Here is a 25,975-nt window from a genome sequence, read left to right as displayed (position 1 = left end):
AGCAGTTTATAGAATTATTTTTCTATTGATATCTGTTATGAAACTGTATTTGTACACCTAAAGTATGATACAAAGTCACACTCGGGCCGGGCGCAGTGGCTCACGCCTGTAATCCCAGCACTTTGGGAGGCCGAGGCGGGTGGATCACGAGGTCAAGAGATCGAGACCATCTTGGTCAACATAGTGAAACCCCGTCTCTACTAAAAATACAAAAAAATTAGCTGGGCATGGTGGCGCGTGCCTGTAATCCCAGCTACTCAGGAGGCTGAGGCAGGAGAATTGCCTGAACCCAGGAGGCGGAGGTTGCGGTGAACCGAGATCGCACCATTGCACTCCAGCCTGGGTCACAAGAGCGAAACTCCGTCTCAAAAAAAAAAAAAAAAGTCACACTCGAGAATAGAAGAGAATACGGTTAATGACAAATAAAAGAAAAAGACTCAGGGATTGGCTTTAACCACTGTGAGAAGACATAGGCTAAAAAAGAAATCAGTGATACGCCTGACAATTGTGGAATTGAAATTTCCTCTATCTTCAGTAAACAGAGATGGCTAAATTTTTCAAGATTCATTTAATCCTGCAGCTTTTAGCTAAATAGTATTCACTCATTTCTCTTAATTCTTAATTTAGTGATTCAGATTTCCATAAACATGAGTTTCTGTAAAACATTTATAATATGTGCCCACATGCCTGTAGTCCTAGCTACTCAAGAGGCTGAGCTGGGTTGATTGCATGAGCCCAGGAGTTCACAAGCAGCCTAAGCAACATAGCAAGATGACACTCCCACATACAAACGAATATAGACACAACACACACACACACACACACACACACACACACACACACACGCACCCATACCCATGCATGCATACAAGTCTATTTTGAGTTCTGTAAAATTGTATTTCCTTTAAATGAAAAATGTAGCACTAGTGGTTATGCAAGTAAAAGTTAATATTTTCTCAAATATTCCTGTTGTCATCTGCCATCGTTATTCATCAGTTCACCATCTAAGCCCCATTGCTCTCAAACTCAGTGTACAGTGTGTTTGAACTGTACCCTTGCTTCAACCAGGCCAATTTGGTTTTTTTCACTTATCCGTATAGGTTACATTGTCAGCTCATGTGCCTGTTACATACCACTTCCCCAAATAAAGTATCTGATACATTTGACTCAACTAATCAGTGAACTTACCTCCTTTACAGTCTCAGTTACTTCTTCTAATTATTCCTGATACCAGCTTTGAGAATACTGAAGAGAGTTAACCATGCCTGAGTGGAACCTTTCATTTTCTTAATATGCATTCCATTAACATGAGCATTTTGCTTTCTAAATGCCCTTGAGTTACTTTTAAATATTCTCTTCGGTGTCCTCAACCTGTTTCTAGCGTTTTGAAGGTAAGAAACAGGTCATCTATTTGTTTTGTTCCCTTCACAACACCAGTGGGTATTTAGTTCAAGCTATTTCCTGACTAACTTCCTCAGTGGGGAAATGTTCAGTTTATGCAAATTTATTTTAAATTAACTTACATAATACAAATCCAGGTAAATACAGGAGTTGAGGTGATTTATGATTGCTTTAAAACACAAAGCCAAATGTATTTATTATTAGTATGGAGTATATCAATGTTGAATTCTCTTTGTATCTTTTTAAAAATTATTTTTAACTCTGAATACTGGAAAAAGATCCTAGGAAATGTAATGATTGTAGATTGTATCTGTAGCCTTGATTTTTTTTCCACCTTGCTTGACAAAGGTAATCCTATTTAGCAATATATTTAAGTGCCTCTGCATTTGAAAGAGTGTTGATTTTTGCACGTGTTCAATGTTTTATGAAAGTTTATTTTTTTTTCTTGAAAACAGAATAAGCATCCCAAGATCAGAGAAGTAATACATAGATATAATTAGCTTTTATGTTCATAGAAAAAAAAACTGATGGACAAATACTGTCTTGATAATTCTAGTCAATAATCCACAAATGTGTATTATTCTCAGTGGCCTGAGAGTCTATAAGTCTGTTGTCACTCAGTAGGTCAAATCTAATCCATGTATCTATAGTCTTAAATACTCATTTGCACATTGGACTAACTGTGTGTATTTAAGCATTACATGTTTTTATATAGCTAAGCTTGAGCACATTATTAAAAGTTTTATCCCTTTACTTTGCAATGCAAAGAAGTGATAATTTGTAATGAATACATACACATTTGCATCAGTGTACAGAGCCAAACATGTATGATCAAACTATCTGAGTACAAAGCCTCAATTTCAGTTAGTGTTGTTGTGACAACTAATGTTTTATGTTGGCAAAGCAATAGATAAAATTCACATTTCACTAAAGCCAGACTATATTGATTCGTAGAAGACTTTAATTGTGAATTCTTAGGTAAAGATCTAAGTATGTTTCCCTTTACCTTATTATTTTAACTCACTGTGTAGGACTGATCACTTCTCAATATATTATTATGAGATGGAAAAATGAATTATGTTCTAAGTTTTCTTAACATTTCTAATTTCTTTTTAATTTTTAATTTTTGCGGGTCCATAGTAGATGTATGTATTTATGAAGTACATTAAATAGTTTGATACAGGCATATAATGTGTAATAATGACATCAGGGTAAATGTGATATTCAACACGTCAAGTATATTCTTTTTGTTATACACAATCTAATTGTAATCCTTTAGTTATTTTAAAATGTAAAATAAATTATTGTTGACTGTAGTCACCCTGTTGTACCTATCAAATACTAGATCTTATTTATTTTCTCTAACTATATGTTCATAACCATTACCCATACTTTCTCCCCTGAACCCTACTTTTCCTAGCCTCTGCTAACCATCGTTATACTTTCTATCTCTATGACTTCAATTGTTTGAATTTTTGGCTCTCATGAATAAGTGAGGATATGTGAAGTTTCTCTTTCATTGCCTGGCTTATTTCACTCAACATATTAATCACCAGTTCCATCCATGTTGTTGCAATTGACAGGATCACATTCTTTTTTTTTATGGCTGAATAGTACTCCATCGTGTATATGTACCACATTTGCTTTATCCATTCTTCTGTTGATAGACACTTTGGTTTGTTCCAAATCTTAGCTATTCTATTGTAAACAGTGCTGCAACAAACATAGGAGTCCAGATACCTCTTTGCTATACTGATTTCCTTTCTTTTGGGCATACACCAGCAGTGGGATTGCTGGATCATGTGGTAGCTCAAGTTTTAGTTTTTTGGGAACCTCCAAACTGTTCTCCATAGAGGTTGCACTAATTTACATTCCGACCAACAACAGTGTACAAGGGCTCCTTTTAATCCACATCCTGGCCACCATTTGTTATTGCCTGTTTTTCAGATGAAAGCCATTTTGGCTGGGGTACGATAATATCTAATTATAGTTTTGATTGGCATTTCTCTGATGATCAGTGATATTGAACACCTTTTCAAATACCTGTTTGCTATTGGTATGTCTTCTTTTGAGAAAAACCTTTCCAGATCTTTTGCCCATTGTTTGATCAGATAATTATTTTTTTCCCATTGAGTTTTTTGAGCTCCTTATATATTCTAGTTATTAATCTCTTGTCAGATGTGTATTTTGCAAATATTTCCTACCATCCTGTAGGATGCTCTTCACTTTGTTGATTATTTCCTTTGCTTTGCAGAAGCTTTTTAACTTGATGTGATCCTATTTGTCCATTTTTGCCTTAGTTGCCTGGCTTTTAAAATATTGCTCAAAAATCTTTTCCTGGTCCACTATTCTAGACAGCTTTCCCAATGTTTTCTTGTAGTATTTTCATAGTTTGAGATCTTAGATTTAAATATTAGATTTAAATTTTGATTTGATTCTTGTATCTAATGAGAGATGGAGGCTAGTTTCATTCTTCCACATATGGATATCCAGTTTTCCAATTACCACTTATTGAAGGCACTGTCCTTTCCGCCAATGTATGTTCTTGGCATCTCTGTCAAACATGTGTTCACTGTAGATGTATGGATTTTTTTCTGAGTTCTCTATTCTGTTCCATTTTTCTGTGTGCCTATTTTTATGCCAGTACTATGGTATTTTGGTTACTATAGATCCGTAGTATGATTTGAAGTCAGGTAATATGATTTTTCCAGTTTTGTTTTTTTACTCAGAATGGTTTTGGCTATTCTGGGTCTTTTGTGGTTCCATATAAATTTTAGGATGTTTTTTTCTTGGTAGGTTGTATGTGTTTCTATTTGTGAAGAATGCCACTGGAATTGTGATAGGGATTGCATTGAATTTGTAGATTGCTTGGATAGCATACGCATTTTAACAATATTGAATCTTCCAGTCCATCAACATGGAATATCTTTTTCATTTTTTTGATGTTCTTTTCAGTTTTCTTCAGTCTTTTAGAGTTTTCATGGTAGAGATCTTTCAATTCATTGGATAAGTAGATATTTTATTTTATTCGTAGCTATTGTAAATGGGACTACTTTCTTGATTTATTTTTCAGATTTTTCGCTGTTGGCATATAGAAATGCCACTGATTTTTGTCTGTTGATTTTATGTCCTGCAACTTTACTGAACTTGTCAGCTCTAATAGTTTTTTGATGAGTCTTTAGGTTTTTCCAAATAGAAGATTCTATTAACTGCAAATGAGGCTAATTTCTTTCTCTTGTTTCATTGCTCCAGCTAGGGCTTCCAGGATTGTGTTGAACAACAGTAGTGAAAGTGGCATCCTAGTTGCGTTACAGATCTTGGAGGAAAGGCTTTTAGTTTTTCCCCATTTTCAAAGTGTTGCTGCTGTTGGTGTGTCATATAATAGCTCTTAGCGTGTTGAAGTATGTTCCTTTCGTCTCTAGTTTTTTGAGGGTTTTTATAATGAAGGGATGTTGAATTTTGTCAAATGCCTTTCCAGCATCAATTGAAATAATATGGTTTTTAGCCTTTATTATGCTGATATTGTTATATCGCATTGATATTGTTATATCGCATCCCCAGGATGACTCCCACTTGGTCATGGTGAATGATCTTTGTAATGTATTGTTGAATTCAGTTTGCTGCCATTTTGTTGAGGATTTTTGCATCAATATTCATCAGACATATCGTCATAGTTTTCTTTTTTAGGTGTGTCCTAGTCTAGTTTTGGTATAATGGTAATATTGGCCATGTAGAATTAATCTGGAAGTATTCCCTCATCCTGTTTTTTTTTTTTAAATGTTTTGAGTAGGATTAGTATTAATTCTTCTTTAAATGTTTGGTAGAATTTGGCAGTGAAGCCATCAGGTTCTGGGATTTCTTTACCAGGAGATTTTTTGTTTTGGCCTCAGTCTCATTACTTTTTTTATTCATCTGTTCAGGTTTTGGATTTCTTCATGATTCAATCTTGGTAGGTTGTATGTGTTTAGGAATTTATTCATTTCTTCTGTTTTCCAATTTATTCGCATGTAGTTGCTCATGATAGCCTCTAATCCTTTGAAATTCTGAAGTATTATTATTAATATTTCCTTTTTCATCTCTGATTTTATTTAATTGGGTCTTCTCTCTTTTCTTCTTAATCTGGCTTAATGTTCATTTTATCTTTTCAAATAAGCAACCTCTCATTTCTTTTGTATTCTTTTCTTCATTTCAGATTCTTTTATTTCTGCTCTGATTGTCATTATTTCTTTTCTTCCACTGATTTTTTTTTTGTCATTATTTCTTTTCTTCCACTGATTTTTTTTTTTCTTTTTGAATGAAGTTTCACTTTTATTGCCCAGGCTAGAGTGCAGTGGCATGATTTCAGCTCACCACAACCTCTGCTTCCTGGGTTTAAGTGATTCTCCTGTCTCAGCCTCCTGACTAGCTGGGATTAGAGGAGACCACCACTATATGTGGCTAATTTTTGTTTTTTTAGTAGAGATGGGGTTTCACCATGTTGGCTTGGCTAGTCTCAAACTCCTGACCGCAGGTGATCTGCCCACGTCAGCTTTCCAAAGTGCTGGGATTACAGGTGTGATCCCCAGCACCCGACCTCTTCCACTGATTTTATTGGTTTGCTCTTGGTTTCCTAGTTCATTAAAATGCCTTATTAGGTTTTTGAAGTTTTCTTCTTTTTTGATGTAGGAGCTTATAGCTCTAAACTTCCTTGTAGTACTGCCTTTATTGTATCCCATCAGTTTTGGTATGTTGTGTTTTCGTTTTCGTTTTAATAAATTTTTGAGTCTTATTCTTAATCTCTTTATTAACCCACTGGTCATTCAGGAGCATATTGTTCAATTTCTATGTTTTTGTATAATTTCAAAAATTCCCCATATTGATTTCTAGTTTTATTCCATTATGGTCAAACATCAAGTTTTTGGAATGTTTTGCTACTTGTTTTGTGGTATGTCCTTCAGAATGATCCATGTGCTGAGGAAAAGAATGTGTATTCTGTAATTCTTGCATGAAATGCTCTGTAAATATCTATTAGATCATTTGGTCTATAGTGCAGATTAAATGTGATGTTTCTGTGTTGATTTTCTGTCTAGAATATCTGTCCAGTGCTGAAAGTGGAGAGTTGAAGTCTCTAGCTATTATTGTATTGGGTTCTATCTTTGTCTTTAGCTCTAATAATGTCTGATTTATATATCTGGGTGTTCCAATGTTAGCCACATATATATTTTCAATCACTATGTCCTCTTGCTGAAATGACTCCTTTAATATTTTATAATGACCCTCTTTGTCTCTTCTTACAGTTTTGAAATTGATTTTATCTACATCTGCTCTTTTTCCATTGACATGGAATATCTTTTTCTATCCCTTTATTTTCTATGTGTGTGTTCATGGGTGAAGCATGTTTCTTGAAAGCAACAGTGCATTTTAGCAAACTACAAAAAACAGAGCTTAAAAAAAAAAAAAAAAAACTAACCCCTCTATATCTTTTGATTGGAGAGTTTAGTCAATTTGCATTCAGTGTTATTATTGATAAGTAAGGACTTACTCCTACCATTTTGTTATATTTTTTTGGTTGTTTTGTGTTCTTCTCTTTCTTCTTTCCTTTCTTCCTGTCTTCCTTTTAGAGAAGGTGATTTTCTCTGGTGGTATGTTTTCATTTCTTGTTTTTTATTATGTGTGTATCCTTTGTATGTTGTTTATCTGAGGTACTCATGAGGCTTGCAAATAATATAACTCATTATTTTGAATGGATGCTAACTTAACACTGGTTGCATAAAGAAACAGGCAAAGAGAAAACTAATGAAAACTCTACACTTTAACATTGTCCCCTTGCTTTTTAATAACCTCGTCCCCTTGCTTTTTAACTTTTTATTTTTTCTCTTTATATCTTATTGTCCTTTCTATGTCTTGGAAGGTTGTTGTAGTTATTATTTTTGATCCGTTCATTTGTTTCTACTCAAGATATGTGTAGTTTACACACCACAATTACAGTGTTACAATATTCTGTGTTTTTTTCTATGCACTTTTCTGTGTACCAGAGAATTTTGCACCTTCAGAGGATTTCTTCTTGTTCATTAATGTCCTTTTCTTTCTAACTGAAGAACTCTCTTTAGCATTTCTTGTTGATGAAATCCCTTAACTTTGGTTGTCTGGGAAAGTGCTTATTTCTCCTTCATGTTTGAAGGATAATTTCTCTGCATTTACTATCTCGGGTAATAGTTATTTTTCTTCAGCATTTTAGATATGTCATGCCCCTCTCTCCTGCCTGTAAGGTTTTCACTGAGAGTTGTGTTGCCCTAGGTATTGGAGCTCCATTGCATGTTATTTGTCTCCTTTCTCTTGATGATTTTAGGATCTATATCTGTTACTTTTGGGAATTTGGTTATTAAGTGTCTTGAGTGAATCTTATTTGAGTTAAATATCCTTAGTGTTCTATATTTCTTGTACTTGTATATTGCTATCTTTCTCTAGGTTTGGAAAGGTTTCTGTTATTATCTATATGAATAAACTTTGTTTCTCAGTCTCTCTCTGTACCTCCGCTTTAAAGTCAGTAACTCTTCGATTTGCCCTTTTCAGGCTGTTTTCTATATCTAGTAGGCATACATCATTCTATTTTACTCGTTTTTCTTTTGTCTCCTCTGTATATTTTTATTTATTTATTTTATATATTTTATTGCATTTTGAGTTTTGGGGTACATAGGAAGAACATGCAGGATTGTTGCATAGGTACATACATGGCAATGTGGTTTGCTGCCTTTCCATCACCTATGTCTGGCATTTCTCCCATGTTATCCCTCCCCAACTCCCCACTCGCTGCTGTCCCTCTTAGTTCCCCCCAACAGACCTCAGTGTATGATGCTCTTCTCCCTGTGTCCCTGTGTTCTCATTGTTCAACATCTGCCTATGAGTGAGAACATGCAGTGTTTGATTTTCTATTCTTGTGTCAGTTTGCTGAGGATGATGGTTTCCAGGTTCATCCATGTCCCTACAAAGGACGTGAACTCATCGTTTTTGATGGCTGCATAATATTCCATGGTGTATGTGTGCCACATTTTCCCTGTCAAGTCTATCATCGATGGGCATTTGGGTTAGTTCCAGGTCTTTGCTATTGTAAACAGTGCTGCAATGAACATACATGTGCATGTGTCCTTGTAGTAGAACGATTTATAATCCTTTGGATATATACCCAGTAATGGGATTGCTGGGTCAAATGCACTTTCTATTTCTAGGTCCTTGAGGAATCGCCACACTGTCTTCCACAATGGCTGAACTAATTTACACTCCCACCAACAGTGTAAAAGTGTTCCTATTTCTCCACATCCTCTCCAGCATCTGTTGTCTCTGGATTTTTTAATGATCACCATTCTAACTGGCATGAGATGGTATCTCAGTGTAGTTTTGATTTGCATTTCTCTAATGACCATAGCCTGTTTTTAGGCTTACTAATTGTTTCTTCAGCTTTATCATTTCTGCTCTTAAGAGACTGACGCATTATTCTGTATGACATTGCATTTTTCAACTCCAGAACTTCTGTTGATTCTTTGTAATTATTTATATATCTTTGTTAAATTTTTCTGATAGGATTCCAAATTCCTTCTCTGTGTTTTCTTGAATTTTATTGAATTTCCTCAAAACAGGTATTTTGAATTCTCCATCTGAAAGGTCACATATGTATCTTTCTCTCCAGGTTTGGTTCCTGATGCCTCAGTTCATTTTTTGAGGACATGTTTTCCTTAATGGTCTTGATTCTTATGGGTATTCCTCGGTGTCTGGGTATTGATGAATTAAATATTTATGGTAGTCTGGGCACTCTGGGCTTATTTGTACCCATCCTTCTTGGGAAGGCTTTTCAGATATTTTAAGGGACTTGACTATTGTGCTAAGTTTTTGGTCAGTGCAGAGCCATATCTGCATTAGGGGTATCCCAATCCCACTAATGCTGTGGCTTTTGCACACTTGTAGAGGAACTGCCTTTGTGGTGTTGGATAATATCTGGAAGAATACTCTGTATTACCGGGCAGAGACTCTTGTTCTTTTTCCTTACTACCTCCTGAATAGTCTCTATTCTGTGTGCTGAGCTACTTGGAGCTGGGGAAGGGTTGATGTAGATACTCCTATTGCCACCACCACTGGGACTGCACTGGGTCAGACCTGAAGGCAGCAAAACACTGGTTCTCATACAAGGCATATGGTAAACATTGCCAGGCTATTGCCTAGGTTTGCTCAAGGCCCCAGAGTTCTACAGTTAGCATGTGCCAAAGCCAGCCAGGGTTGTGTTCTTCTCTTCCGAGCAGTGAGTTCTCTTTGGCCTTGGGCTGATCCAAAGATGCCATCTGGGACCCAGTTCCTGGAGTCGGAAACGTTAGGATTCGGCCTAGTGCTCTCTTCCCAAGCCACAAGACAAAGTTTGTCCCATACATCCCTCCCCTTTTCACAGGCAGAGGAGGTTGTCCCTGTGGCCATCACCAGCCCAGGCCTGTGGCAAATACTGCTTGACTACCTTGGTGTTCATTGAAGACCCAAGAGCTCTTCAGGCAGCTTGTGGTGAATGCTGCCTGGCCCGGAACTCACCCTTCAGGTGAATGTGCTCTCCTCTGGCACAGGAGCCGAGGCCTCAATCAGGGACCACAAGAGCCTGATACTTAAGCCGTAAGGAAATTCCCCTTTACTCTTCCCTCTGCTTTCCACAAGCAGAAGCAGTGTCTCCCTGTAGGCACCATAGCTGTGAATGTATTGGGTCACACCTGAAGCCAACACATCCCTGATGATCACTCAAGGCCCACAGCTAGTATTTCCTGGCTACCACTGCTTGCTTCTTAGTCAGTACCCAAGGCCTCTTTTTTTTTTTTTTTTTTTGAGACGGAGTTTCGCTCTTGTTACCCAGGCTGGAGTGCAATGGCGCGATCTCGGCTCACCGCAACCTCCGCCTCCTGGGTTCAGGCAATTCTCCTGCCTCAGCCTCCCGAGTAGCTGGGATTACAGGCGTGCGCCACCATGCCCAGCTAATGTTTTGTATTTTTGAGTAGAGACGAGGTTTCACCATGTTGACCAGGATGGCCTCGATCTCATGACCTTGTGATCCACCCACCTCGGCCTCCCAAAGTGCTGGGATTATAGGGATGAGCCACCTCGCCCGGCCCCAATGTCTCTTTAGTAAGCAGGTGATGAATCCTGTCAGGAGTCTGTCTTTCCCTTCAAAGCAATGTGTTTCTTTCTGGGCCAGGATGTGTCTAGAAATGTCATCTGGTCGTTAGGGTCTGGAATGGGGGCTTTAGGACTCTTTGTGGTGCCCTGTCCTCCTGTGGAAGTAAGTGGTGTTTACCTCAACTGTGGGATGCACTGCCTGGGTGGTGGTGGGGGTGTTGACATAAGCACTCCTTTGGCTGGCCCTGGTGGTGTCTCACTTAGTTATGTGCCCCCAAGTCCAATGACTCTGTGCCCACCATACCAGGAGGCAGTTTTTGTGGCCTAGACTGTCTTGTAAGTTGATTTCGGACTGCAGAACACTTAGCCGGTGGTGGCAAGGTTTGCAGTGAATCAGGTACAAACTGCTGGCATATATGCCCTACCTGTCTTGGTTAGGGCTTATCTAAATGCCCCCTCTGTGGGCACTGGATGAGTTCTACTGAGTATTGCTTTCTGCTGTGACAAGTCAGCATTGAGTTACAATGCAAAGTCCCCCAATCATTGTGCTCTCTCCTCCCAAAGTGCATAGAATCTGTCTCCCTGCCCTGCAGCCACTGCTAGGAGGTATATGTTGGGGGTGGTGGGGGGTGGGATGGGGTTGGGGGGTATGGTGCTGGTGATTCAAAATGGTCTTTCCTACCTTCTTCACTGCCTCCTTCAGTGATATAAATTTAAAGCCAGGTTCTATGATAGCTTGCCTGATTTTTGGTTCTCATGAAGGTGATTTTTGTGTGGACAGTTGTTGAATTTGGTGTCCTTGAGGGGACGATCACCTTGCTTCGCTTCCCTCCTGTAATTCTTATTTCAGTTTATTTGTCCCCAAATCATGAAGAAATAGAATGGCAGATAGTGATCTTCTTAGAGGAAAATTTTATATGAAGTTTCAGGACATTATTTTTATTGTTATGAAAGAAATTTAGTACTTGTAAAAATTATCATACTGAACAGTTTTACAACAAAGCTAGGTACAACTGCAGTATGATCTAAGATGACATATAGATCTTTCCCATTGTTGTTTTCCAGTGCAAACCACACCTCTTTTCTGGCTTTATTTTTGTTTCTGCATTTTCCTTTCTCTTTTGTTTCCCTTTTCCAGGCTTCTACCTATCTTCCCTTTTTCCTTTGGTCTTTTCTACACAAATGTGTGCTTAGCAGAAAATTACAACCTATACCGAAGGAGGAGATAATTTATATCTTCATGTCTTTTAAAAATTTACCCCCACATAATATTCATGAACGTGATGAAATTTTCAAATGGTTTTATTTTATTTCAAAAGGGAAACTCGAGAAAAGAAGCAAACTCTTAATTGCTGTGACTCCAGATATCTGTCTACATATATATGTTCCTCTTCTCTCTTGAAATTAGACACATGAATATGTGAATTTCACTCAAAATATTCTTGTCTGTAAAAATTGTAGTAGTCATAACTATTTATAAATGGTAACTTGAAGTCCACTTACTTCATAGTCCTTCAAATTCCATTTGATAAGCACATTGTGTATTCTTTAGTCCTTGCTCGCTTCATTTATTCATCAGCCATTCATCCAAAAATTTTTTGAGGATCTGCCATACGTATGTTCTGTTTGGGCTGGGCTAAGACAATGAATAAAATGGGATTCCTGAAATCCCATTTTCTGAAATGGAATTCACAGTTCAGTTAGAGAAACTCATCTGTAGATGAACATATAAGTTATATTGTAATGTGGGAAGTACTATGGTTGAGGTGTAAGAAAACTGCCCTGGGAATCTTAAGTTTGCCTGTTAAGATCAACATTTGAGAATGTCTCACATTGGAAGCAATTTTGTTTCTCAAGAATGAAGAGGGGTTTGTCGCCCGTGCAGCGGCTGACACCTGTAATCTCAGCACTTTGGAAGGCTCAGGCGGGTGGGTCACTTGAGGTCAGGACTTCGAGACCAGCCTGGCCAAAATGGTGAAACCCTGTCTCTACTAAAAACACAAAAAATTGAGATACCATCTCACACCAATTAGAATGGCAATCATTAAAAAATCCGGAGACAACAGATGCTGGAGAGGATGTAAAGAAATAGGAACACTTTTACACTGTTGGTGGGAGTGTCAATTAGTTCAACTATTGTGGAAGACAGTGTGGCGATTCCTCAAGGACCTAGAAATAGAAAGTGCACTTGACGCAGCAATCCCATTACTGGGTATATACCCAAACGATTATAAATCGTTCTATTATAAAGACGCATGCACATGTATGTTCGTTGTGGCACTGTTTACGATAACAAAGACCTAGAACCAACCCAAATGCCCATCAATAATAGACTGGACAAAGAAAATGTGGCACATATACACCATGAAATGCTATGCAGCCATAAGAAATGACGAGTTTGTGTCCTTTATAGAGACATGGATGAATCTAGAAACCATCATTCTCAGCAAACTGACACAAGAACAGAAAACCAAACATGGCATGTTTTCACTCATAGGCGGGTGATGAACAATGAGAACACTTGGGCACAGGGAAGGGAACAACACTCACTGGGCTAGGTTGGGGGGTGGGGGGGAGGGAGAGTGGAGAGGATGCGGAGGGAGAACACCGGGAGAAATGCCTGATGTAGGCGATGGCAGGGGTGGGGTGGGGATGTACACATGTATCCCAGAGCCCAAAGTACAATAAAATTTTTTTTTAAAAATATTAGCTTGGCATGGTGGCACATGTCTGTAATCCCAGCTACTTGGGAGGCTGAGGCACTAGAATCGCTTGACTCTAGGAGGTGGAGGTAGCAGTGAGCTGAGATCACTCCACTGCACTCCAGCCTGGGCAACAGAGTAAGATACTGTCTCAAAAAAAAAAAAAAAAGAAGAAAAAGAAAGGGGGTATTTGCTGGTTAGAGAACACAGTAAAGCGTCTTTGCGGCAGAGGGATTTATACATGCATGTTAGGCACTGTTAGAGGATGATGTTTCAAACTTGAGTGAGATGATTTCTGTTTTGAAGGAACCCTTCCTGCCACTTGGAAGATGGACATGAAAACAGCCACCATTCATTTGGGGTAGTGAAATTGTAGGTTAAGATTCTACAGGAATATGGGGAAATAGTAGTTCTCACTTTGTCTCAACTGGGAAAGCTTTACAGGACATACAACCGTAGTAGTTCCTGAAGTGAATGACCTCAACGATCACAAGAATAAGAGCCACTTACATTTATTGGAAGGTCACTCTGTGCTAGCCACTGTTCTACACACATTACATGCATTCTCTCATTTAATGTTCGGGGCCATCTGATGTAGATACTATTATTGAAGCCTAATTAAGGGGGAAAAAAGTTGACGCTCCGGTAGTTTAAATAACTTCTCTACTCTCTCATGGAAATGACAGAACTGAGTGTTGAGCTGAGTCAGTTTGACTCTAGATTCTTTGTCCACATGTATATCCCCTGCAAAATGGAACCTATTAAATGCCATATTGCCATGTTATATAAAATGTGAACACTTTGGCCCTCATGTCCACTTGCCACCTGTTGAAATAATTTCTCACTATTCTTCAGTGTACATTGTCTAATCTAAACTGACTAAACTGTACAGTCGTATCCAATGTTGTCTTTGTAAATACATTACTTCTGTGCATTTAATAGTAAACAACCTAAAATATCAAGATCTTGAGTATTTTGAATAGTTAACTATACAGATTTCTTTATATGGGTGTGGGATGACAGAAAATTTAACATTTATTGACTGTCCTAACAAAGGAACCATACTGGGAACCATACTTCATCACAACATTGGAAAATATGTGTTATTAAAGAATTTTATAGCCAAGAACAGTGAAATTAAACCATTTGTTTAAGTTCACACAACAATATCTACATCTAGTGTTTGTTTGTTTGCATAGTCCACCTCTCCAACTAACTGGAAGCCACAGGCGATCTTGCTGCCTCTCTCAACTTAGCTAAGTCTCTCCCTTGCTGTTAACGCCTGTTTGCCTGCTGATGCTGGAAGGTCCAGGCATCCACGCTAATTCAGTAATTTAGAAATTTCTTTAATTCAGTAATTAGGATCTATTGAATGCTTCCACTTAGGCCTCAACTACTGAGGTATGGCATGCTCGCTGACAACCACACGAAGTGACAGCTGACAGCAAGGGAGAAGACAAAATACCTATAAAAAGCAGACACAGAAACTATTAAATGACAGCAGACTGGGACCATGAGCCTTTCCTGGTATTCTCTCTGTGCATTTCTCTCCAACTGAAAACTGACAAGCAAGAGCAGAGCAGCTGTCCACCCGCTTTTCTCCATGACTATTTTCTGCTCATTGAACACATAAAGAAAAAGTGGAGGAGGGCGAGTTATTTCTCCAGGCCTTTTGGTTTGCTCTGGGTTTAGTCCATGACTGCTGCTTTTTCCTTGTAAAGATGCCTGTTCGACAGACCAAGGCAATGCTCAACTCTCAGCACCTTTGTTAACAAATACCAGGTGGTTTCCCATGGAAGCTTCTTTATGGCATCATTCTATTCTTACAGACTGCTTTCCTGTAATGAACTCTTACTCATTTTCCCAAGTTCAAAGGCTCCTTTTTCTCTGTGGCTTTTCCTGTACAAATGGGTCTTCAAAAACAAATTCTGGAGCTGAGATCTCTGACCGACAGTAGGAAATCTTGGTGCACTTGCAGGGTGATGTTTGAGATAAACAGATCTGGCACCTGGACATGGCGCTGAAGTGGGAGAAGTTTGGGGCAGGGGCATGAGTTATGTGACTGTTTTAGCAACCAAGGAGTAACATAACGAAAACTTGGAAACTATTAATAGCTGTAGACACACAAGGGAGGGAGGCAGAATCAGTGAACATTGTTGTTAGAGTCGAAGATCAACTGGCTGATAAGCCCAGGAAAGTAGAGAATGGCTCTGATGATAGAAAAATAGGAAAGAGCCTCTTTGTGATGCAGTGTATTATTTCCATATTTTCCCATGTTTATTTTCATGACACAGTGGGATGTATAATTAGCCATGAGTTTTAAGCAACAGAAAATGTAAATGTGGAAAGATGAGCTTTCTAAGATTGTCAGTGAGGAGAGAGGAATGAGAAATACAGTATTGCACTATGGGGTTAATGGCCAACGGAGAAAGAGGGAGAAAGTAGGGATGGTGATCAGTATTTAAGGAATAGTTCAGGGAGATCGATAGTAGAAAGGAATTAGGGGGAAATTTACAGGCAAAGTGGCAGTTTCAGTCAAGTGGTGTATCTGCAAACCAGGTTGTTGGTTCTTAAAGATGGAATGTGATTTGTTTCTTGGCTTTGTTTCTTAGATTTTATTTTTGGAAAATTTGCCTCTCTTTTTGTTTCAGATTTCTGGAGTTAATCCTTCTGCTGTTTACTTTCCTTTGCCTCTATTTCTCCTCATATTTATTTTCTACTCTTCCTCATGAAACATAATGTTTTTATCTTCTTTTCCTAATCTCAACATAAATCTTGGCATCTACCTTTACAACACTTTGAACCAGATAAATTCCACATCTTCTACTCCTCTGAGATGTATAGACATTTGCCAATTAGAAACTACTTGTGAGAGACCATCCGCTCTTTTTTCACAGTTAATAGGCGAATCTGAAGCTCTAGTGTGGTGCTCAGTAGTAATGAAAACTGGTGACAGTGTGCTTGGTTTGGAAATAAGCACTGCCACTTACTAGCTAAGTAACCTTAGGCAAGTTACCTAACCTCTTACATCTCAGTTTCCTTATCTGTTAAATAGGAAGGACAAATATTACCCCATAGGGTTTTCATGATGGTAAAAATAATGAAAATATTTAGAATAGTGGCCTAGTCCATGGTAAATGTTATATGAGTGTTCGGTGCCATTGTTTTCTTATTATTCCGATATATCAATACATACACTTAAAGCATGGGTATCACTTAGGAATATATCCAACATTTCAACCTAATTTTATTTTTTAGTATATTTGAGAAATTTATCCTTAAAGCATTTGCTTTTGTTTTAAAAATTAAATGTTTAATTCAGTCTCATTAAAGAATGGATAATGATTACATGGAAACATATTTCAGAAAGAATGGAGCTAAGTAGCATTGTTTAAAAGTTATATAAATAACATGGAAGATACATGGTAAAAAATTAGGCTACCTATAGCATCTGAGTCATCAAAGTGTACCATATTTGGCTTAAAATATTCTGTAATACCAACAGTTATACGGGAACCAATTAAACAGGCATTCTTGATATTTTGTTTCTTATCAGGAAAATAAATGCTCTGCCCTCCATGAATCTATCAGTGTTTCATTTCTGGGAAGGTCTTGTTTTGATTTTCATTGATGCACAGCACAAAGTGACTGAACTCAGCCGTTTCCATTGTCTTTCCTGTGTGCATTCATTTGTCACTTATTCTTTAAGTGACCTGGCTTCTGACAATCCTTCCAAGCTTCTTATAGTAGCAAGTATTCAATATGCCGACCTTACATCAAAGTTACTTTTCCTATTGTTTGATGTTATTATCTGTACTTTAAAAATGACTTGTGTAAATATGTGTCGCTGTACATGGTAACATTGCATTTTCTAAATTGGGTGGCTTTGTAACACATCTTCAATTTAAGCAAATACTGCCTCAAAATCTCTCTTTAAAAAAAGCCTTATGTATGGAGGTTGCAGTAAGCTGACATCGCGCCACTGCACTCTGGCCCGGGCGGCAGAGCGAGACTGTCACGGAAAAAAAAAAAAAAAAAAAAAAAAAAAAAAAAAAAGCTTCATCCAGCAGTTTAGAGCAGATATCTGTGTAAGACAGAATTAATAGCTGTATCTAGAGTACTCTAACTGTGGATTTATACACTAAACTATATATTGATCAGTTCCTCTATGCTTTCTTTAGTTTTGAGCAAATTATATTTAAATAAGTTTGTTGCTAGGAATGTCTTAAAAATCTACTCACCCTTTTTGTTAGAAGTAAGGAAAATGATTATGTCAGGACCTACCATTAACTTAGTAAAGTAAGAATATACCCTCAGAATACTGGTAAAAAGGTGTGCCTTGAAACAAATCACAAGCTGTCAATATGTTGGTGATGAATTTCTTCTGTTTTCATGTGGATCAGTAGGTGGGGCAGTTCACCAAGTGTTAGATCGACGTTTAGTCTTTTCATGAAATGCAATCCCATCAGTGGCTAATTCTTGCAAAATTAGATATTGGGCTTTTCTTGAAGCTAAATTGTTCCCATTTGTTTTAGAGAACATCTCACTGAGCCTATGAGTTTATGCAATTTGGCAGAATGTGAAAACATATTTGGAAGTATTGGAAGTCACTCATTGTTGATCTTTTATATTGGAATGCCAAGTCTGTATCATCAGAGTATCATTATGAAAAAAATCAAAATTAAAAGAAAGAATCAGCCTTCTTTATAACCAGAGAGAGACTATATATTTTAGGCTACTGATCTTTACTGTGTCTGTGTAAAAATTTGGTCATGTTGATGGAGTTTATACTTTGTCTCTTCAGGTTCATTCTTACACGTCAGGATATGGAAAGTCCTTCCCCCCACCCCCGCTTAATAGTTTGAGACTGTAGCCACTGTTTCCAGAATGGAATGCTATTGATACCTTTGACAAATTGCTTGTCACAAAGAAAATTTTTCAAAAGAAGCTACCGAATTCTTAGCTGCTGTGTAGTTAACTGTGGTCACAGCTTCTGATGTATCTAAGCTGTTCCACCATAATGTAATTTGTTTTACTCTCTTAAGGTATATCATTGCTTACATCATTATGTCCATCTACTTTGTAGTTGCTTCAGCTCATGCTGCAACTCTTCATGGCAGTGTGGTGAGAAGGAGATTAATATACAGAGAAAAGTGGTGGTGATGTAGTCTCGCTGGTTAATGTTAAATGTGACCATTTTTTAAATCCTTGCACAGCTGGCAGCCTGTGGGGTGTATCAGGGGCTTTCATCATGGTGGTGGGATTGAAGTTGTGCACTACTTCTGTTAACACCTTCCTTGGAGCTGTCTGAAGTAAACTGCAGGAACTTTTTAGGTACATCTATTGGAAAGTGCTTATTATCATATTTGTCAACATAATTATCAGAAAATGTTAATCCCAAAGTATGTCTCTCAATACAAACTTGATAATCACTAAATCTTTTTAATATAGGCCTTTGAGGAAAATATTATAAATATCATTAGTCTTTTTATTTTTCTCTATTAATTTTATTTACTATACGTTAGTAGTTTAAAAGTATCTTTTTTTCTCCTTTGAGGGTAGTGACAGAAAAACACTAATGTTTGAAAGATTATAAATAGTACATTAAGTGAAAGGTTATAAATACTGTAAAACTTTGATAAAGCACTGTACAGTAACATGAATTTCCATATGCATTGAATGGGGAGCAAGAGTTAGAAAGTGACTCTCAATAATTTGGGACCTTCTTTGTTCATTTTACAGTCATATATATTCAATGAAAGTTCCACTGTCTTTGTTTTAATGTTTTTATGAGATGATACAGATACTTTGAAATATATGGCTTTTAGTTAAACTCAAGATAACACAACTCTCCATTTTATGAAATTTAATTTTTGAGACCCACCCCCCCCCCCACCTGTGATCTTATGGTGCAGCTTGATGGCAGTGGAGGTGCAAGTGGTTTCTAATAACGAGTCACCTTTCAAATGTCTCAATGATGATGAGATATAAAAGACAGCTGCAGTAGTGTGATTTAAAAAGAAATTACCTGACTGCCCTTTTTTACAGATTACTGGCACAATCTTCATGAAATCCAAATAAACTTAATAGAAGGAGGAAAAGCCATGTGAGTGGAGCTACCTGCCGCAAATTAATTATACTTAGTACTCTGTGCCAGCGTGGCATGGTGGAGAGCCAGGACTTGAGAGAAGCACATAAATATAGCAGAATCTTAGTTGCCTAGGTGAGCAAGGAAATTGCGGCTTGCAAAACATGTTGGAAGTTATTAGTTAGCATAAGATGTTTTAGCGTTTGCATTTATTAATCTGACTTATGCATTTAAAATGTGTTTCTTTATTTTACACATAAGACCAGATTTGGAGGAGGCTAAATGCCCAGAGTTTCCCTTAATGCCAACATCTTACGCTCATATATATTCAGTTGATTAATTATTTTAAATGAAGTGCAGCTGTCTTGTCATGTTAACAAGCCTCTAATTTTATTTGCCTATTCATACGTGAAACAGGAGAGGCTAGTATTTTAGAAATTCAGTGTAAAAACAGCTTATAGGTACATGTTTATTTTATAATGTTTTGGGGTGATTTTTAAAAATTATTTTTCAGTCATTGTCACATAAGGTGGTAAAACAAGATTCAAGTATTATTGGTTCTTCATTTTTATTTTTATGAGAAGTACTGCTTTTACTTTGCTGCTATTGTGACAACATTGCCAGTAGACCAACATATGCCACGTATACTTTGGCTTTTTAATCCTGCTTTACATACATTGATTTTAATAGAGGAAATTACTGACATATTAAAAACCCCTGTGCTTAATTAGCCATTCATAAATGACTGGTGCTATATTCTACTTTTTAGTTGTTTTAATTAACAGACTGCTTTTTAAAGAGCATTTTAGGGTCACTGGAAAACTGCATGGAAAGTAGAGAGTTCCTGTGTATACCCTCCAGTTTTCCCTGTTATTAGCATCTTGCATTAGTATGGTACATTGGTTACAACTGAAGAACCCAATATTGGTACATTATTCAATAAATCCATAGTTTAAATTAGAGTTTACTCTCGGTGTTGTATAGCTCTGTGGGTTTTGACATGTATATAGCAACATGTATCTACCATGTTAGTATCATACAGATGAGTTTCACTGCCCTAAAAATCTTCTGTGCGCTACCTATTCATGCCTGCCTTCCTACCTCCAAACCACTGACATCCACTGGTCATTTTCCTGTCTTCATGGTTTTGCCTAAATTTTTCCAGACTGGCTGCTTTCACCGAGCATTTAAGGTTGTTCCATGTCTTCCAGTGGCTCAAAATCTCATTTCTTTTATTGCTGAATAATATTCCACTGTGTGGATATACCAGCACCTACCAAAGGACATCTTGGTTACTTCTCAGTTTTAACAATTATGAATAAAGCTATCATAACAGTTGTGCTCAGATTTTTCCTGTGTGTGTGGATGTAAGTTTTGAACTCATTTGGATAAATACCAAGGAGTATGATTGCTCAATCATGGTAAGAGTATGTTTGTTTTTACGTGTCTGGTGCTACATTGATTTCAGATTAATCGAATTGAACTAATCACAGTCCCTTTGTTCTTAACCCGCTCTTACTGATTTGAGGGTGACTTACTTTTTTATTTAATCAGTTATTTATGATAATTCAGTAGTTCTGACGTCACCACCCAATGCAAAATCTACAGCCTAGACAATCACATATTTCTTAATTATGTGTACTCTTTTACCTATTCCTCGTCTCCCCTAACCTGAGGCCAGTGCTATTTTAGTTTTAATTTTAATAATGGTTTCATTATTAAATATATATATTCTCTCTCTCTCTCTCTCTCTCTCTCTCTCTCTCTCTCTTTCTCTTCCATGATTTTTTAAGACCTACTTTTCTGGAATAATCATCCAAATAATTTAAAACACAATTTTCCCTCTGAATATGTAATAGGCATTAACCGATTTTCACTTGGATTTTTTTACATTGGTTTTATCCATTTTGATGTCATTACTAGTATTAATGATACATTTTTCATTGGGCAATATGGAAAGAAAGTCTTCTGCTAAAAAACTAAGGCTGAAAAAAAACAAAACAAAACAAACAAACAAAAAAGCTAAGGCTGTTAGTGAAGTTATAAAAATCACAAAAGACAAGGATTGTCGCATCATTATGTGAAGCAGATCCTTAGGGGAATGCATCAAATTGCAATGCCACAACTCCTGTATTTTAAATCTACCTACACCCTAAAGCTAATGGCAATAATGCCATTTCAACTGAAACATCAACTGGATTAAAAGAAATCCTAAAGGACAGGGAAAATTCAAGCTCTTGGCTATGTGGTGCTGAGTTGACCCATTCACTTCTCTATTCAGGTAATCTAGTTAACACAACCTTCAGTATCAATACATTTTAACAAAGAATTGTTAATGTCATTGTAGCATTTTCTAGTGAGAATGAACGTGAAGTATACTATATAAGTAAGCCCTTGCTTGCTCTGACTCAGGAACACAATTCTTAATTTACTTAGTGCTCTCTGCAACTACTTTGTGTGTGTGTGTGTGTGTGTGCACGTAGGTATATCTTATGGAACTTGCTTCTAGTTAACAATACAATAGTCACCCCCCACACACACTTCTAATTAACAATAAGGTACCCTGCCTTATCCACAGTGGGATACGAGACCCACAGTGAAACTGTAGATAGTAGCGAACTCTATAAATACTGTTTTTTCATATGTATGTGTATTTACAACAAAGTTTAATTTGTAAGTTAGCCATAAGAAGAGACTAACAGTAATAGTAATAAAATAGAATAATAATAACAGTATGCCAGCATCACTGCTCTTGCTCACTGAGGCCTTATAAAATGGCATTACTTGAACTCTAGCACCATGATACCTCTACAGTTGATCTCATAACCGAGACAACTACCAAGTTACTAATGGGTGGGTAGCATACATAGTGTGAATATGCTGGACAAAGGAATGATTCAAGTTCCAGGCAGGATGGAACAGGACACAGAGATTGTATCACATTACTCAGAATGGTGCACAATTTAAAACTTACGAATTATTTATTTCTGGAATTTTCCATTTAATATATTTGGACTGCAGTTGACCATGGGTAACTGAAACTGTAGAAAATGAAACCATGGATAAGGGGGGACTAGTATAGTTAACTTTTGGCTGGGTGATGTTTGCACTACCAAGGTGATCTTGCAGTTGTACTCATTATCACTCACTGACAAATGTTATTATACGAAAGGAAGATTATTTGAGCCATCAAAAAGGAAGTTGCAGGTAAGATGGGCATTACTCTTGGTTTCCTCACATGTTCTTAACTCTTTGAGAAGTAAAAAGTCTGTCTTTTCCCCAGAAGGTAAGATCTTCCTGGATGGGAACCATCTTTCATTCCTCTTAGTATCCTTAGGGACTTAGACGAAAGAAGTCTTTCTTTCTTTTTTTTTTTTTTTTTTTTTTTTTTTTTGAGAAGGGATTGCACTCTGTCACCCAGGCTGGGGTGCAGTGGCATGATTACAGCTCACTACAAGCCTTGACCTCCTGGGTTCAGGTGATCCTTCCACCTCAGTCTCCCAAGTAGCTGGGACTGCAGGTGCATGGTACCATGCCCTGCTCCTTTTGATTTTTTTTTATAGAGTTGGATTTCACTGTGTCACACAAGCTGGTCTCAAACTCCTCGCCTCAAGAAATCGCCCACCCCGGCTTCCCAAAGTACTGAGATTGTAGGCATGAGCCACCAGTCACGAAAGTCTTAAATATTATTGCTGTATGAATGGATGTTGAGAGCTTTGATTAATGTATTTAGACTTAATATTACACTCTCCTAAAGATGAAAGAATGTAATGTAAATGATGTTAACGTATATAAATGAAATTAATAATGGTCAGTAATTTTTAAATATAAGGAATAGTTAATAAGTAGAATAGTGGCAGAAATGACTAGGGAACATAAGTAATTTGTTGTTACTATATGAGTACATTTGATAAAGAAAAATACTCTGAGGCTTGAGTATAGAATGTACTGTATGAATTTACATTTTACTCATTCAGAAACAGTGACTAAGCACTTCCTTTGTGCAGAGTACCTTCCCTTGTTCTAGGGTTACAAAGAGGAAATGATATGATTACTGTCATCAGGAATCTTATGGTATAATAGAGCGTGGGGCTTGTAAAGAAACAGTCTAATAAAACGTTTGTTAAAATGGAAGTATTTGCTAAGTGTAAAAGCAGTAGGAATAACAGGGAAAGAAAACTTAAGTCTATGTTATTGGAGGTGAAGCTATGAACTACTGATAGAGAGTAGGATCTATTGCTAGACTGGGAATCAGAAGACCAATTTATAATCCCAGCTCTATACTTTCTAGCCCTGACATCACGCACGTCAATTTACTTCTCTGAACCTTTTTCCTCCAATGTAAAGTAAGAATAATAATATTAGGTCTATCTATTTTTAGGATTATATTCAGGATAATGAGTAACTGTGAAAATGGTTAGCCTATAAAATGCTATGTGCTTTTGCACATATGCTGTTTCCACTGTTGACAATGTGTGGTGTTGTCCAATCTGACCACCTTTGTCTGGATGATGGCATGGTACTATTTTTCTTCTGTTAGGTGGAATAGGAAAAGTTCAGCTGTGAAGGTTAGTTTTTGAGGAAGAAGACCTGCATTAATTCTCCAGGTAGATATCTATACACAAATGTAAGGTTTTTTTATTGTTAGCTTTTTCTCTGAAAATAATGTTTCAAAACTATTGTTGAGCATTTTATTATTTAGTAAAGTTATTTTATTATAAAATTAATACTTGTTTGTTGCGGAAAATCTGGATATATCATTGGCAAATTTGGAAAAATATTGTATACATCAAAAATATTGTCATCTGGAATTCTGACATCCCAAGATAATTTTTTAAAAACTTTTAAATAATGTTTTCAAAATTCGTCTCTTCAGAGAGATTTTTGTTCCTCAAAATGTTACTATGTTGCTGGGCATGGTGGTTCACAGCTGTAATTCCAGTGTTTTGGGAGAAGGAGGTGGGAGGATTGTTTTAGCTAGGGAATTCAAAACCAGCCTAGGCAACATAGGAAGACCCTGTCTCTACAAAAACTTAAAAAATTAGCCAAGTGATACACATCTGTAGTCCTAGCTACTTGGGAGGCTGTGGCGGGAAGATTGCTTGAGGCCTGTAGTTCAAGGCTTCAGTGACCTATGATCACACCACTATACTCCAGCCTGGCTGACAGAGTAAAACCCTATCTTTTTTAAAAAAAAAAAAAACAAACAAAAAATACTACATGTTTTGTTCTATAGGAATATGTTAAGTATTTGGCAGCTGCAAATTTTATTCACATCCAGTATACTGCCAGATATTTATTTGATAATTTGAGTTTCTAACTCACCTTATTAGTCTGAAATTATTCATTATAATGTTTTGTCATTGGAAATAATGCAGATTTTATTTTCAGACTTTAATTTATCTTGAATATTAGAATTGCTATTTTTCTTTTTTCTTTTTTTTGAGACGGAGTCTTGCTCTTTCGCCAGGCTGGAGCACAGTGGCACAGTCTTGGTTCACTGCAACCTCCACCTCCTGGGTTCAAGCGATTTTTCTGCCTCAGCCTCCCGAGTAGCTGGGACTACAGGAGCGTGCCAGACGCCCAGCTAATTTTTGTGTTTTTACTAGAGATGGGATTTCACCATGTTGGCCAGGATGGTCTTGATATCCTGACCTCATGATCCACCCTCCTCGGCATCCCAAAGTGCTGGGATTACAGGCGTGAGCCACTGTGCCCTGCCTTTTCTTATTCTTTCATTGTTTCTACCATTTTGTGTCTAACTTTATTCAAAATTTCATGCTTTGGGTATCATTCTGTATACCTATGAATTGATTTAGATTATTTTAAAGATCATAACAGTAATACTTACAAACCCATATCTAGTGCTTGCTATGTGCCAGACATTGCCCTAAATGTTTAATGCTCATGGACTAATTTAATTCTAACAGTAACTCAATGAAAACTAATATTTTCCTAATTTTATAAATGAGAAAAGCTGAGTGTAAAAAGCTTAAGTAAATTAACCAAGGTCATACAGCTAGCAAGTGGGAGAACTAGAGTTTGTACCCACGCTGTCTGGATTCACAGCTCAGATTCTTAACTCTTTCATCATAATGCACCTCTTTTTTTTTTTTTGAGACGGAATTTGGCTCTTGTGACCCAGGCTGGAGTGCAATGGCGCGATCTTGGCTCCCACTGCAACCTCCGCCTCCTGGGTTCAGGCAATTCTCCTGCCTCAGCCTCCCGAGTAGCTGGGATTACAGGCACGCCCCACCATGCCCAGCTAATTTTTTGTAATTTTTAGTAGAGACGGGGTTTCACCATGTTGACCGGGATGGTCTCTATCTCTTGACCTTGTGATCCGCCCGCCTCGGCCTCCCAAAGTGCTGGGATTACAGGTGTGAGCCACCGCGCCTGGCCATAATGCACCTCTTGACTTACAGGACATTTGATTAAGTGAAAAGAATTTTCAAAGTAGGCATTTCATTTTCTGTTCTCTATTATTATGTGGCAGACATAGCTATAACTATAATACTAAGTATTTTTTAAGACAATATATTGGAAACATTTGCATTCATACCTATAGAATTAAGAATATAGTCATTACGGGAAAATATTATGCTGTGTTGGTATAAGAGATTTTTTAGATTCCTTGTTTTCTTTGCAGTTTACTTTTTACCTA

The 25,975-nt window shown here is 37.3% G+C and overlaps 1 protein-coding gene and 1 pseudogene across 5 annotated transcripts in view; both read left to right on the top strand.

The window, feature by feature from the left end:
* DIAPH2 (diaphanous related formin 2) overlaps positions 1 to 25,975 on the top strand; it is a 914,837-nt gene that overhangs the window by 302,628 nt on the left and 586,234 nt on the right. The gene's annotated exons all lie outside the window — the stretch shown is intronic.
* LOC141582880 (large ribosomal subunit protein uL3 pseudogene) overlaps positions 13,189 to 25,975 on the top strand; it is a 32,301-nt pseudogene continuing 19,514 nt past the window's right edge.

Source organism: Saimiri boliviensis, chromosome X (genome assembly GCF_048565385.1).
Source record: "Saimiri boliviensis isolate mSaiBol1 chromosome X, mSaiBol1.pri, whole genome shotgun sequence".
Lineage (NCBI taxonomy): Eukaryota > Metazoa > Chordata > Mammalia > Primates > Cebidae > Saimiri > Saimiri boliviensis.
Note: the sequence above shows the minus strand (reverse complement) of the source record. Positions and strands in the feature narration are given on the sequence as shown.